This window comes from Ambystoma mexicanum, chromosome 7q (assembly GCF_040938575.1).
Source record: "Ambystoma mexicanum isolate Mex_15411 chromosome 7q, UKY_AmexF1_1, whole genome shotgun sequence".
In the NCBI taxonomy this organism is placed as follows: Eukaryota; Metazoa; Chordata; class Amphibia; order Caudata; family Ambystomatidae; genus Ambystoma; species Ambystoma mexicanum.
In genome coordinates, this window is record NC_090941.1 from 1,027,251,108 (window position 1) to 1,027,263,976 (window position 12,869).

The 12,869-nt window shown below is 48.1% G+C and overlaps 1 protein-coding gene across 3 annotated transcripts in view; it reads right to left on the bottom strand.

Moving 5' to 3' along the window:
* IL18BP (interleukin 18 binding protein) overlaps window positions 1–9,520 on the bottom strand; it is a 158,953-nt gene extending 149,433 nt beyond the window's left edge. For all 3 annotated transcript variants that reach the window (XM_069640309.1, XM_069640308.1, XM_069640310.1), the window contains exon 1: window positions 9,383–9,520. The gene's annotated coding sequence lies outside the window, so the exon portion shown is untranslated. The remainder of the gene's footprint in view (window positions 1–9,382) is intronic.
* Between the last annotated feature and the right edge of the window lie 3,349 nt (window positions 9,521–12,869).

Sequence of the window (12,869 nt, forward strand, 5' to 3'; positions counted from 1 at the left end):
CTTAAAAACATTACTCACGAGGCCGAGAAATACCACTTGAATGTCAGCAAGCCCACAAACCCTGTTGATCAAACAGGGACCCAGAAAGGCTATAACAGCAATGGAAGGATAACTAAATACATAAGTCTCAAGACAAGGGGCAAGCAGGAATAGTGATTACAGAACAGTGAGGAAAACATAGGCATTCACAAAGGCGCTAGCTAAAACTGCACACCACACCTAACAATCAATGGGAAATATATGCAGAAGTGCAAGGGAAAATGTAGAATGGATTCCAAGAGAAAGTAAAGGAACAGGAGCAGGGAAAACAAATTTACAAGGGCAAACTTCCCCCACACATCCAAGGAAAAAGGCAGGAAGCTAATCTATAAAGAGGAAAGATTAAAGCATCAAGGTTTACAACAGCAAAGGACAAAGTCAAAGAAATATAGAACACAGGCAAACTGGGCTGCACCAAAAGGGAAGGCACTGAGAAATGCTGCCTGCAAACAGAGAAAGACAGAAAGAGAATCTGGGAAGCAGAAATCAATTAAGCACATAAATCTGAAATCCAGGGATAAGGAACAAGGACTAGAAACTTGGAACTAGGCTAAGAACCAGGAACAAGGGCCCAGTCACAAACAGGAACACTGCATCAATGACCAGCGCTGGACTGAAGTAAACGGAGGCTTTTAAACCTGCTTAACGAGCACACGCCGCAGGTGTGCTGCTGGCTGCACCTGCAGCCACAGGTGTTGCCTATCCTCCACCCAGCCTTGTCCTGCAAGGGTGGAGATGAAGCTGTGGGCCAGGCATTCTGGGAAGCATAGTCATTTGAATAAAGCAGCATACTGGCTGCCAAAAACCTGGAATGGATCCGGAAGGGAAGTAGTTTGGAAAATAAGGATTTAGCGCTCACAATTCATCACAGCACTGTAGCATAAATTTCGGAAGGAAAGTCCAGTAGGGAATAAACCCCAGATCATGCCCCCAAGTGGTGGGAACGGGAGCGAAGGGAGCAAATCGTGACAGTCTCTCACTAATCCAGGGTTCCCTAGAAGTAGTGGGTTTTGTGAGCAGCTTAATACTCTTCCCCACTGTCTTTCCCCATGGCTGCCAGTTCATAGGGCTGCTCTACACACAAGGCTGGCAATGGGCTGGAGAGCCTGGGCGATCTGCCATATACCTCCTCTGGTGCCTGCATCACGGATCCCAAGAACAGGGCCAGTGAGAAAGCACCAGGTACAAGAAAACAAATGGCCTAGGCTCAGCTTTCCCCACCATAGTGGCTACCATATGGAATGAGCTCCCACCGTCCATTAGGCTCGAGACCTCTTGTAGTGCCTTCCGAAATAAGGTCAAGACTTCTCTGTTTCGATAAAAGACATTCAGACTAATCCTGGCCCCACTTCTTGACTGAAACATATATGTTCAGTGTTATCCTGTAGCCTGTACGCTTTAAGTCCTTTGTGTACATATTTGGCGACGTGATGCCCGCGGTCTTCTGCGCGGCATAAATAAACAAATAAATAAATATATGTGCGCCTTATGCCTGTCCTGGTGGATCCACACTCTCCTTGGAACCTGAGGCTGCAGCGACCTAGTACTCCTTTGAAACATTTTTATCTGAACTCTCTAGTTGTGTGTAGCCTTGAATGGGTTTGGGGTACAGGATGTCCCCACCTCAACTTTGTAGATTCTTCCGGTGCAATCCACAGGGCGACAGTCCCGCATGTGTGCTGCACCGCTGCTGCTATTGTAAACTCTGTTGCAATATTCCTAGCAACCAGCGGGTGAATGATTTACATCCTCTACAAATCAGCCTGCATTTTTTATTTGCAATAAGGATTTCCTCCCAAATGTTATTCAAAGTGGCCTTAATCATCCACTGGCTTCCACATTTTTAGCCTTTTACATCACAGAAAAGGGGTTCTCTTTGAATGAAACGTTAGAGTCTGCATCAGAGGGCTGTATTGCATGATAGATGACCACCGCCCAACTTAGTGGCCCTGAGCCCAAGACGAGGGCCTCTAGCGAAGGTTGAAGGTCACCTTTGCACACAATAGATGATGGTAAGGGCTCTAACACGATTAGGGGGAAAAGGGCAGCCTCCCTGGGGCTTCCTGTGACACAGCTTGAGCATGGCTCCTTGACCCAGTGTCCAGGGTGAAGACATCACAAAGGGAAGCGTGGAATGAGGCCTGGTAGGCTAGAGAGCTGGAAGCTGTGAGAAGAACAAAACAGGTAGGGCATGCAGGCTTATACTGTGGTTGCACCCTGGTTTACACACTTTCTGGTTCTCTAAAGAGAAGAAAACGCAGTGTAATCATTAATAAACACAATTTTTTGCATGTTCATGTTATTGTCTCATTCCCCCAAGATAGGGGGCTGCAACCTGTGGCTTTCCAGATGTGTTGGACTACAACTCCCATGATTCCTAACCATTGACTATGATGGCCTGGGCTGATGGGGTTTGTAGTCCAAAATATCTGGAGAGCCAAAGGTAGCTGACCCCTGCCCTAAGAAGACGGCCATCTTATGCTCTTTATTCAGGCCAATAGTCGGAGCTCTTGTTCTATGTATCCAGAGGGCTTCTCGATGCCTGCATTTTTTTCTGCCTGCATTTTTTTCTGCCTGCATTTTTTTTCTGCCTGTCCAATCCCTGTTTATCTAGCGCTGCTAACTCCAAACCTAATGTTCCTATAGTCTTCTTCCTCAGTGTCCAGCCAGAGGATATGTTATCTGATTGGTTTCCCCTGATCTATTCATGAAACATCTAATTGTACTGCCCACATTACGGCACCTACTGATACATTGGGCCTCATCAGGGGATGGGTGGTATCCTGGCGCTAATGGCGCTGGGATACTGCCCAATGCTATTAGCGTTACCTCAACTCGGTCCGGTGCAATTTGCGCCGGATCCTGAGATGCAGGCGGGGTGGGGGAGGTGTAAATCCCCATTCCCAATAGGAGTTTCTTTGCGCTAATAGTACTGAAAACGTGCTGAAAGAGGAGATTTTTACCTCCAGCAAAAAAGCTGGAGGTAAAACTCCCACTTTCCGCCCAACTCGAGATTGAGTGGAGCGGTAAATGTGGCAGTAATAACATTACCACCACATTTGTATAACACTTATGCTATTGTCTTGATAAATCTGGAGTTGATGGGTGAATGCCATGGGCAGAAGACGCTAGAGGTTCTGGGTAACGCACTGAAAAGCAGTATGAGCTTATTGATGTCTGTTGCAGCTTGGATTCTGGGTGCATCCTGCATGTATGGGAAGGTGGATGAAGGGAATGTTGGCGAGTGACCGGTGTGAACGTTCTGATAAGTGTCAGTTAGACCTGGAAGCTGGCTCGGGTGGATGTGCCAGTGTTACTCTCCTACGTACTTACCTCACTTGGCACTTACAGGTTGGAGACACGGACCATAAATCTACCTGCATGAAAGGTGAGTCCAGGCGTCTTCTTAACCCACGGAGGCTACTACAGTGTCCTCATATAAATAGCTAGGGGTGGGTGAAATTCTCACAGGTGGAGAAGAATCTGCAGATTACTATAATTATTATTGTTTTTTTTTATAACATGCTTAATACCAAAGAGGCTTCTAAGCGTAGACCCGTGGATTGAACTTGTGTTGTTCTGCCTTGTCTTGCTTCTAAGACGAGTGCGTTGCCACTGAGCTATACTACTCGCACCCCTGTCTTCTCTCGCCTTCAGAGCAGTTGGGATGGGGAGTTCAAGGTGGGAATCCAAGCTGGGCTGAGATTGTCTGCCATTCTGGCCAATTAGAGCTCATGAAATTGAATGATGTTCTGATTGGCCAAGATATCAGCACACCCTTATTGGTTTAATCGTATGCCTTCTTCGATTGGACAAAATCCGAATTCCACACCAATAGCGTATCCCAGTTCTTAAGGAAGGGGCATATGCACCTCTGGGATGGCTTACTGTCACTTGCTACAAATCTCTCAGCCAATGACTACATTGACATTGAAGAAATATTTGTATAGGCCCTTGCACACACACATTTAAAACATCTAGACCTTTAATGCTCCTTGGCCGCAGTTATTTACATAAGGTATCGTACAGGTGACTAAAATAAAAGTGACATATACCGCATAAATGCTCCAGGGGGGTGGCTATAATGTGAGGTACAGACTACCAACATTAGCCGGTCAGATAGCACAGCGGGTTGAGCGCTTGTTCTGACATCTGTGCGCAGCCTCCTGATGCAGGTTCAGGGTCAACTCAGCCTTTCATCCTTCTGAGGTCGATAAATTGAGTACCACACAGTGGGATAATGATATCAACTGTTATTTCCGCGCTTAGACACCTACGGGTTTGTAGCACTATATAAAAACTAGATATTATTATAAGTTCAGAGGGATTTTTTTTTTATTTAATAAATTTTTTTAGAATGCGCTTAATACCGGAGTGCGGTTTCGAAGCACGGATCCAGAATTTGAACCTCTGTTGCTCTGCGAGGTCTTGCTTCCGAGACCAGCATGTTGCCCCTGTGCTAAGCTCCGTTCACATAATGGGTGTGTGATATCAAACGATGTATAGGCGGTACAAATCAGTCACCTGTGTGGCTGTTATTTTGAATTATGGTCCATTGTGGAGTCGATGGATCCATCTGGGATTTAAATTATTTTATTTCTGATTGTTTTGTGTAATGTTTACCTGACATTTTCATAGTGGATTCATGCACTTTAATACTGGTTTGAACATGATTCTTAGAAATCGATATCTATTCCATTGGTTACAAATTTCACTGTATAAGGATATGCAGAGAAATATATAATATCGAGGCAAATGCACTTTGCTACTTGTAGGTTCGAGATGTATGGGATAAAGTACCGCCTACAGTACGTTACAAGAATATTGCAAGTCACGGTGGAGTTCCATGAGCAAATAGAGGTACAAGGCTGAAGGTACCTCTAGGGTCGAGATCTATGGGATAAAATATCACCTACCGTACGTTACAAGAATATTGCAAGTCAGGGTGGAGTTCCATGAGCAAATAGAGGTACAAGGCTGAAGGTACCTCTAGGGTCGAGATCTATGGGATAAACTATCACCTACCGTACGTTACAAGAATATTGCAAGTCACGGTGGCGTTCCATGAGCAAATAGAGGTACAAGGCTGAAGGTACCTCTAGGGTCGAGATCTATGGGATAAAGTATCACCTACCGTACGTTACAAGAATATTGCAAGTCACGGTGGCGTTCCATGAGCAAATAGAGGTACAAGGCTGAAGGTACCTCTAGGGTCGAGATCTATGGGATAAAATATCACCTACCGTACATTACAAGAATATTGCAAGTCACAGTGGCGTTCCATGAGCAAATAGAGGTACAAGGCTGAAGGTACCTCTAGGGTCGAGATCTATGGGATAAAGTATCACCTACCGTACGTTACAAGAATATTGCAAGTCACAGTGGCGTTCCATGAGCAAATAGAGGTACAAGGCTGAAGGTACCTCTAGGGTCGAGATCTATGGGATAAAGTATCACCTACCGTACGTTACAAGAATATTGCAAGTCAGGGTGGAGTTCCATGAGCAAATAGAGGTACAAGGCTGAAGGTACCTCTAGGGTCGAGATCTATGGGATAAAGTATCACCTACCGTACGTTACAAGAATATTGCAAGTCACAGTGGCGTTCCATGAGCAAATAGAGGTACAAGGCTGAAGGTACCTCTAGGGTCGAGATCTATGGGATAAAGTATCCCCTACCGTACGTTACAAGAATATTGCAAGTCACGGTGGAGTTCTGTGAGCAAATAGAGGTACAAGGCGGAAGGTCAATTTCTTGAATAAGGTCACGGAACTCAGAGGTGACTTGCACTTTGGGTTTTACTTACGGTAGGGGATATTTTACTGTTTATAATACGTGGCCATGCACTGTCATCCCCTTCGATCCCTGGCCTCTTGCGTAATGCAGTGTAGGAGAGCTTAAAGTTGCAGATACAAACAATGTATGCAGCTTCTAATCGGTTGCAGAAATTGATTTAAGCAGTTCAATAAAATGCATCAGGAAACGCTTTCATTTGGTGCTTTAAAATAAGCAATAACATCCGGATTCTTGATCACCTGTTATTGGTTGTATTTATTTGACTGTTTTCCTATGTGCTGCACTGCCCCTCCTCTTTCCCCTCACACCTTTCCCGCCCCCCCCACTCCTGCACTTGCGCGATCTCAATGTCACCTGGCCTAGTAAGATCGTTGTCTGTTTCCCACTGTTTCCCCTCCCTTGCCTCGTCGCGCCTTGAAACATTTGTGTATATGCGCGTTATAAATGCCATATCAAACTCCAGCAGTGCACACAGTAAACATGCTACCATAAACAGCTGCTCGTCAGTTAATGGCTGTAAAGTCTCACAGAAAGCGATGGAATGTGTCAATCGTTTCACGGTTTAATTAATTGCTGTGGTGTCAGCTGAAATTCTATTATGATGCAGCAGGCTTTATGACATCACAACTGAAGCGTAATAACTGATTACAGAGCAGTAGTGATGTCATTTTGTTATTAGGGCTCAGTAGTGATGTCACAACTAGCCTGTAATAAGAACCTTATTCTCAGGGCTTTATACTGGTATTGCAGGTCACCATGCATAACAGGCCTATTAATGATAATGATGTGTTATTTATATAGCGCCTTAATCCAAAGCGCTTTGCAGAGAACATATTTACATACAATATCACCCAACTGAAATTGGTACTCATTTATCGACCTCGGAAGAATGAAAGCAGCAATCTCTTTTGACCTTTTTGAAAGGTCGCATTATTTATTTTTATTTATTTATTCGTATTTTTAAAGCGCACATCAGCCTAGGGGCATCACGGCATTAATCAGCTGGAAACATTAAAAACCTTTTTTATTTTTTGCCCTTGAGCGAACTTCTGCTCTTCAAAATAGTGGAACAGGAATCCGCCTGCTTGCTGACACAATAGAGCAGACATGCGTTTTTAACGTGTAGTAAAAACACTTGTTTAAGCATTTGTGGTCACAAATTGCAGGCTGGTTTCGCAATGTGCCCGTATGTTAAAAGGCTCCCTGGCGCTGGGAGAGCAACTGAACAACACAACTGAAACTGTGTAGAAACTGGGAAAGACAAGATTATTATTATTTGAAAATGTGTAGAGCGCGAACTAAGGCCAGAAGGCATCTAGGCGCTAAGATGGTCCTGGCCAGAGACGGATTTAACAGTCGCCAGGCAGACAAATGGCGAGCGGGCCCCTGTGCCTTGTCCAACCCCTTTACACTCATCAGATTATATTTTAAGAGATGGAACAGGGTCGGCGCTGTGCAGAGGGTGCCTCCATGACCCGCCCACTTGGGGCCCGCTGTCAGTTTTGCCCAGAGGGCCCTTTGCCTTAAATCTGCCACTGGTCCTGGCTGGTGCCTTAGGCATCGGAGGGGGTATTCCATAGGCCAGCGCCCTGACCGTAGAAGGTCTGCCACCCTTTCCTTTCACTTACGCTGATATTCTAATGAGGTTGGGGGCCATGCTTTAGAGGGAGAGGTGCAGCAAGCAGTGGGTTGGCTGTGAGAACATGACTGACTGATGAAAGTTGGGATATGGTCATAAAAGGCATGATGTAGATGGCCAGGGATTTCAACACAGTAAGCTGGCAGCAAGGGCAGGGGGGGGCAGAGCTGGAGTGATGTGACCTCTATGCTACAGTCTTATGAGAAGGCACGGTACAAGTGCTGCAGGAAGTAGCCCGGCAGGTCGCGATAGATGCTGCTGGGGAACTCAATATGCCAGGGAAAAAAAAGACAGGCTTTCCCTAGACTCCATGGGGCAAGGATGGCAGGCGAAATATTATCTGTGTTACAAGTCACCTGGAACTCGAACCAAAACACGTGACGGGTGGAAGGCTTTTAATTCATCTTGACCACTAGCATTGCTTGGGGCAAACTTCCACGCCATCATTTATTCACCTTCTGCCCATTTCGCAGAAGGTTACCAGCAGGGCTTGAAGTGGGCCGGGGCTAGCCGGGTTCAAGCCCCGGCAGTCTCTGAGATGGGTTCCTGAGCCGAGGAACTGCCCGGGCACTGCCGGGGCTCAACCCGACTAGCACCAGCCATGCCGACCTCTCTGGCAGCCATTTAGCTGAGTGTTGCATGGTTACAAGGCTGACTTCAGGTGCCAGCATTTCGGATTAGAAAAATAGAAAAGGCATGGGTCCTCATTACAAGTGTGGCGGTCCGGAAACAAGGGTACCAGTAAGCTTACCGGCACCCTTGTTTCCAGACCGCCACACTACGAGTCTGCCTGCCAGGGCTACTGCACCCGACAGGTTTGACATTGCTGGGCACAGCGGCCCCAGAAGGCAGACTTGTCACGGAAGCACCGGCACCGTCAGCAACAGTGCCGGTGCTTCAGAGTCCCCAATCCCATGAAGTCCTGTGGTACTCCATGGGAATGGGGACTTACAAAATCCGTTGCCTGACTCCCCGCGCTTCCAGGACTTGTAATGTCCCGGTGGCACCGGGAAGTCAGGCGCCGGATTCAGCGTTACAGGGTTGGTGGCAACGGCGGATTACTGCCAACCGCGTAATGAGGCCCATGGTTTTTTACTTTTTCCTAGTCCAAAATGCTGACACCTGAAGTCAGCCGTGTAACCGAGCAGTGGTTCGGCTAAACCTGCTGTGTGACGTCTCTTTATTCAGAAACATGAGAAGGGCTAGGTTAACCAGCTTCTCCTTTTGTTTCAGAGTAAATGGCTAACTTGCAGCAGCAAGCCCATTAACTGTTCTTGGTTAAAGTGCTTCCACTGCGTGTTAGTTCTTTACTCAGAAACAAAAGGAGAGACTGGCCAACCCAGACCTCCTCCTGTTTTGGAATAAAGAGACATCACGCAGCAGTCAGCCCATTGCATTCAAGAAGACGTGTGGTTAAAGGGTTGCCTGGGATGGTCAGTGAACCCTGCAGGCAATTCTATAACCACAGCTCCTTGAATGCATGGGATGGGAGGGCCTATTGATGGGGGGCGTGGCATAAGGACTCGTACTCAGGCCACACCATCTAACAAGAGCCCCCCCCCCTCCGCCCCTTCAATTTACCACTACACTTAAAGCACTGGTTCCAAGCCATGTGGAAATCAGTATTGGTACCCTCAACAATGGGCCACATCCCCTGGTCACAGAAACACCAGCAACCACTGACATGTTTCGGCCTCATTCATCCTCATCAGTGAGATGCGCTTGGTTTTGTTTTGGCGCATTGCGTAAAGGGACTAAGGCCTGGACCTCCCCTGGAGTCCAGTGCCCTAAAACTTAACCCACATTTCAACCAGGCCTCTGCCATCTTTAAGCTGGCCCAGTGTGGCAGCTTCCTCAGAACCGAATACAGCAAACTAAGAAGAAAGACTGAGGAGTCGGACCCTTACCAGAATTGGAGCTCTGACGAGGTTAGAGAGGCGAAGACTTGGCGCCTGCACTGCTGGACGGTGTCACACTAGAGGTACATGGTCATATATACACTGCTCGCCCTGCTTTCTTCCCCCACCCCCACAACCTCAGGCCACAGAGTCACAATCAGTTCTGGTTTCCCAATGAGTAATACGCTTTTTTTTCTATGAGTGTTCTCACTTTACATCTATGGATCGAGGCCAGCTTTTTAAGATATGGTGAATGTTTGTGATGTGTCATGCGGGGCCTTTTTTACAGACGCACGCTGGGAAAGGTTCAGCAGCCTGTCAGGCCCTGGGCTGGAAAGGTCAGGCCCCGGGGAAAAGGAGCTGCGTCAGCGCTGCACGGGCCGCGCTGCCGGATGTGGTACCCCGCACCCCACTCTTGGTTATTTTTAGTCCTGTTCTTCGTTAAGGGAACGTGGCCAATGTAATCACGATAGATTTCAGACCCTAAGCCCCTCAGAGAAACGGAAGGGGGCCACTTGAATCGTGCGCCGGACACGGGGGAAATTTTGGCCACCAGCATCAAAGTCCTTCCGCCTGTGCTATTGGCAGCTGACAGTGTCACCCCCCACAGACCAAACCAACATACACACACGACTCCGCAGACGGGCGGGAAGCTTTAAAGGGCTTCTCGGAAACCACGGGGAGTTTTCTTTGCTTTCAGTTTTGATGTAATAGCCGCGACATCAACACAAATACATATATTTGATATATCTTATGTATATGCTATAACGGTCAGTCCGCCACCCCTCGAACATGCGCTGTTAGAACTCTATGAGCATATATCATAAGCAGAGCAGGCCTATATGCGCTGGCAGTGCTAATGCTCTCCTCTACTGCCTTTTCCCGACCTCTCGCAGGCCAGTTACCCCTGGCGGGCACAATAGGACATTCTCCAGACCAGCCTGGGGGGCTGTTAGAGCACAAGGGTGCAGACTGGCACAGTAGAAAAACGTGTAATATATGCAGTGCTGGTCATTGGGCCGGCTCTCGGCGGATCCTAGATCCGGCACCAGATGTGCAGAGTCAGCCACCCAAGCCCATGAACCACGCTGGAAAAAAGAAAAAGAAAAAAAAAAAAAGCGTCCGCGACGGCAGCATTGCCGTTTACCGCGGCTTTGGCACTGATGTGTAATTCACAATGCTCACTACATGTACAACTGAAAGGAGTCAGTTGTACATGTAGCGAGCATTGTGCTTTACACACCAGTGCCAGAGCAGCATAAAAGGCAATGCTGCCCTCGCGGGCGTTTTTTTTTTTGTTTTCTTTTTTTGGCACAACAAAATGAACCAGGGCTCATCAAGGGGGCCTGGCCTAACTGCAGGGGTCCTGCTGGCCCGTTAGGCCATGCTCCCCTGAGGAGCCCCGGCTCAATGGGCCACTGGCACCCCTGCCAGGCAGCCTTTTGTAGTGATCAACACCCTCTCCCCCCCAGGGAGAGGGGGTTGATCTCTGCATTTATTTTCTATAGGCTTGCCTGGCAGGGGACTGGGCCTCGCCTATTCAGCCTTAATGGTGGCGCAGCCCCTTGCCAGATGGGTAGGGGCAGCGTCACCATTAAGACTGAAAGGGTGAGGCCACTGGAAGCAGAGGCCCTGTTCCTTAAGACTGAAACCCCCGCGAATCCGCAGGAGCTTCAGTATTTAGAAAGCAAAGCCTCTGCTTCCAGTGGCCTCACGTTTTCTCCATAATGGTGGCGCCGGCCCACGTGCATCACTTGATTAAAGGGATGCCTCGCAGGTGCGACGCCACCATTATGGCTGAAAGGCATTTTTTTCTGGAGCCTGAAGCTCTCGCACACGAGCGAGAGCTTCAGGCTTCAGAAAAAAATCCTTTTCGTGTAGTGGGCGGGGCTGGCAGGGGAGATTAGTGGGCCCCACAGGGCCCCACCTCAAATCGAAATTTCGGAGCCTGCTGGGGCTGAGCCCCGGCAGGCCACCTCCCACTTAAAGCCCTGGCCGACGGTAAAAGGCAATGTTGCCTTTGTGGGCGCTTTTTTTTCTTTCTTTTTGAAGTATTTATCTGACCAGATGGCCACTACCAACCCCGCCCCCTTTAGACCACGCCTCCTCTGCCCCCCCCAACTCCTCCCCCACCCCGGCACTTGTGGGATCCCCCACCACATTTTTTCCATTTCCACCACTGAATATATGGCAACCTGCCAGATGTTGGTGCACAAATTGCAAGCATGGGACCCATTGAGGTCACATGACCTCATGACAGATGTGTATGACTTTTTCTGGTATTGTTCAGCAGCTAAACTAGTATGGAGCTAATTTCTTAGCTCAGTGTCATTCCGCAGCAGGGACCCATTACGTGTAGACATACGCATACGTGGGTCCCTGCTGCCACATTTTTGCAAATGTATTTATTTTTATTAAGTTTAAGGCAGTGTTTACAATTACAATTAAACACTGCTTGCCATGTGTGCATGCTAGGCAGCGTTTAATTGTAATTGTAAACGCTGCCTGCCATGCACGCCTGGTAGGCGGCGTTTAATTCTACACACTGTCTGCCATGTAAGCATGGCAGGCGGCGTGTACATTGGATCCCTATGGAGTCCATCTGCTTTATGCTGGGGCGTGAAAGCCGACGGGCTCAATAGGGATCCCAAGCATTAGCACCAACATGAAAATGCATGCTGGTGGAAATTCTGGGGCGTTTGTATGACGGAGAGGAAGGGAGGTGGCAGAAACGCAAGTTGCATTCCGCCCATCCTCCTTAAACCTGGTCAGATGTGAGAGCTCAACACTCTGCCAATGATGTTAAAAGGTTCTGTATGACTACACATCCTTGTAGCCTATAGAAGTAGGCTTGGCTATCCTGGAAGTCTCTGGAGTACTCAACAGGGTCAGGACCAAGCGCTGAATAGTTGAACTGGATGGATTCGGCATTCGCCTAAAATGGTGGTCCGCCGGCTGTGGTAAAATAAGGATCCCTCCTCCAGTGCATGTAAGGGCTGAGACTGAGTGCACAAGGTGCAGCAAGCCGGTCGTTGTGGCTCTCCAGCGCTTGGCGCGGACCGTGAGGACAGTGTTGGAGCGGTCTTGGGAGCTGGTTGCTCCCAGCCTTACTGCGCCTGCAGAGAGCTCTGCTGCACCTAGGACAAGGAGTGCGCCGAGTGCATCAAGTATTATCAGTTGGATGAAAGGACCTGCCACCAAAAAGAGACGTAGCATGACCAGAGCCTACCCAAAGCCATATCAGTCCATGCACACACCACCTCACCCCTGGAGGTACAAAGCTAAATTGACCTATCAGTCACCCTTTACCAAAGAGCATTTTGGTAAGTGCACACAGTGGGCAATTGGTTAACCGGTACTCCCCCTGAAACAAACAGAAGCTGGGCCAGCACACTGACTGTACAACAACTGGCGGAACGTCCCCCCCTCCTGTGTTATATGTCTGTTTTTCGGACTCCTCTTAGACAAGGTGCACCAAAAACATTTGAATCACAGC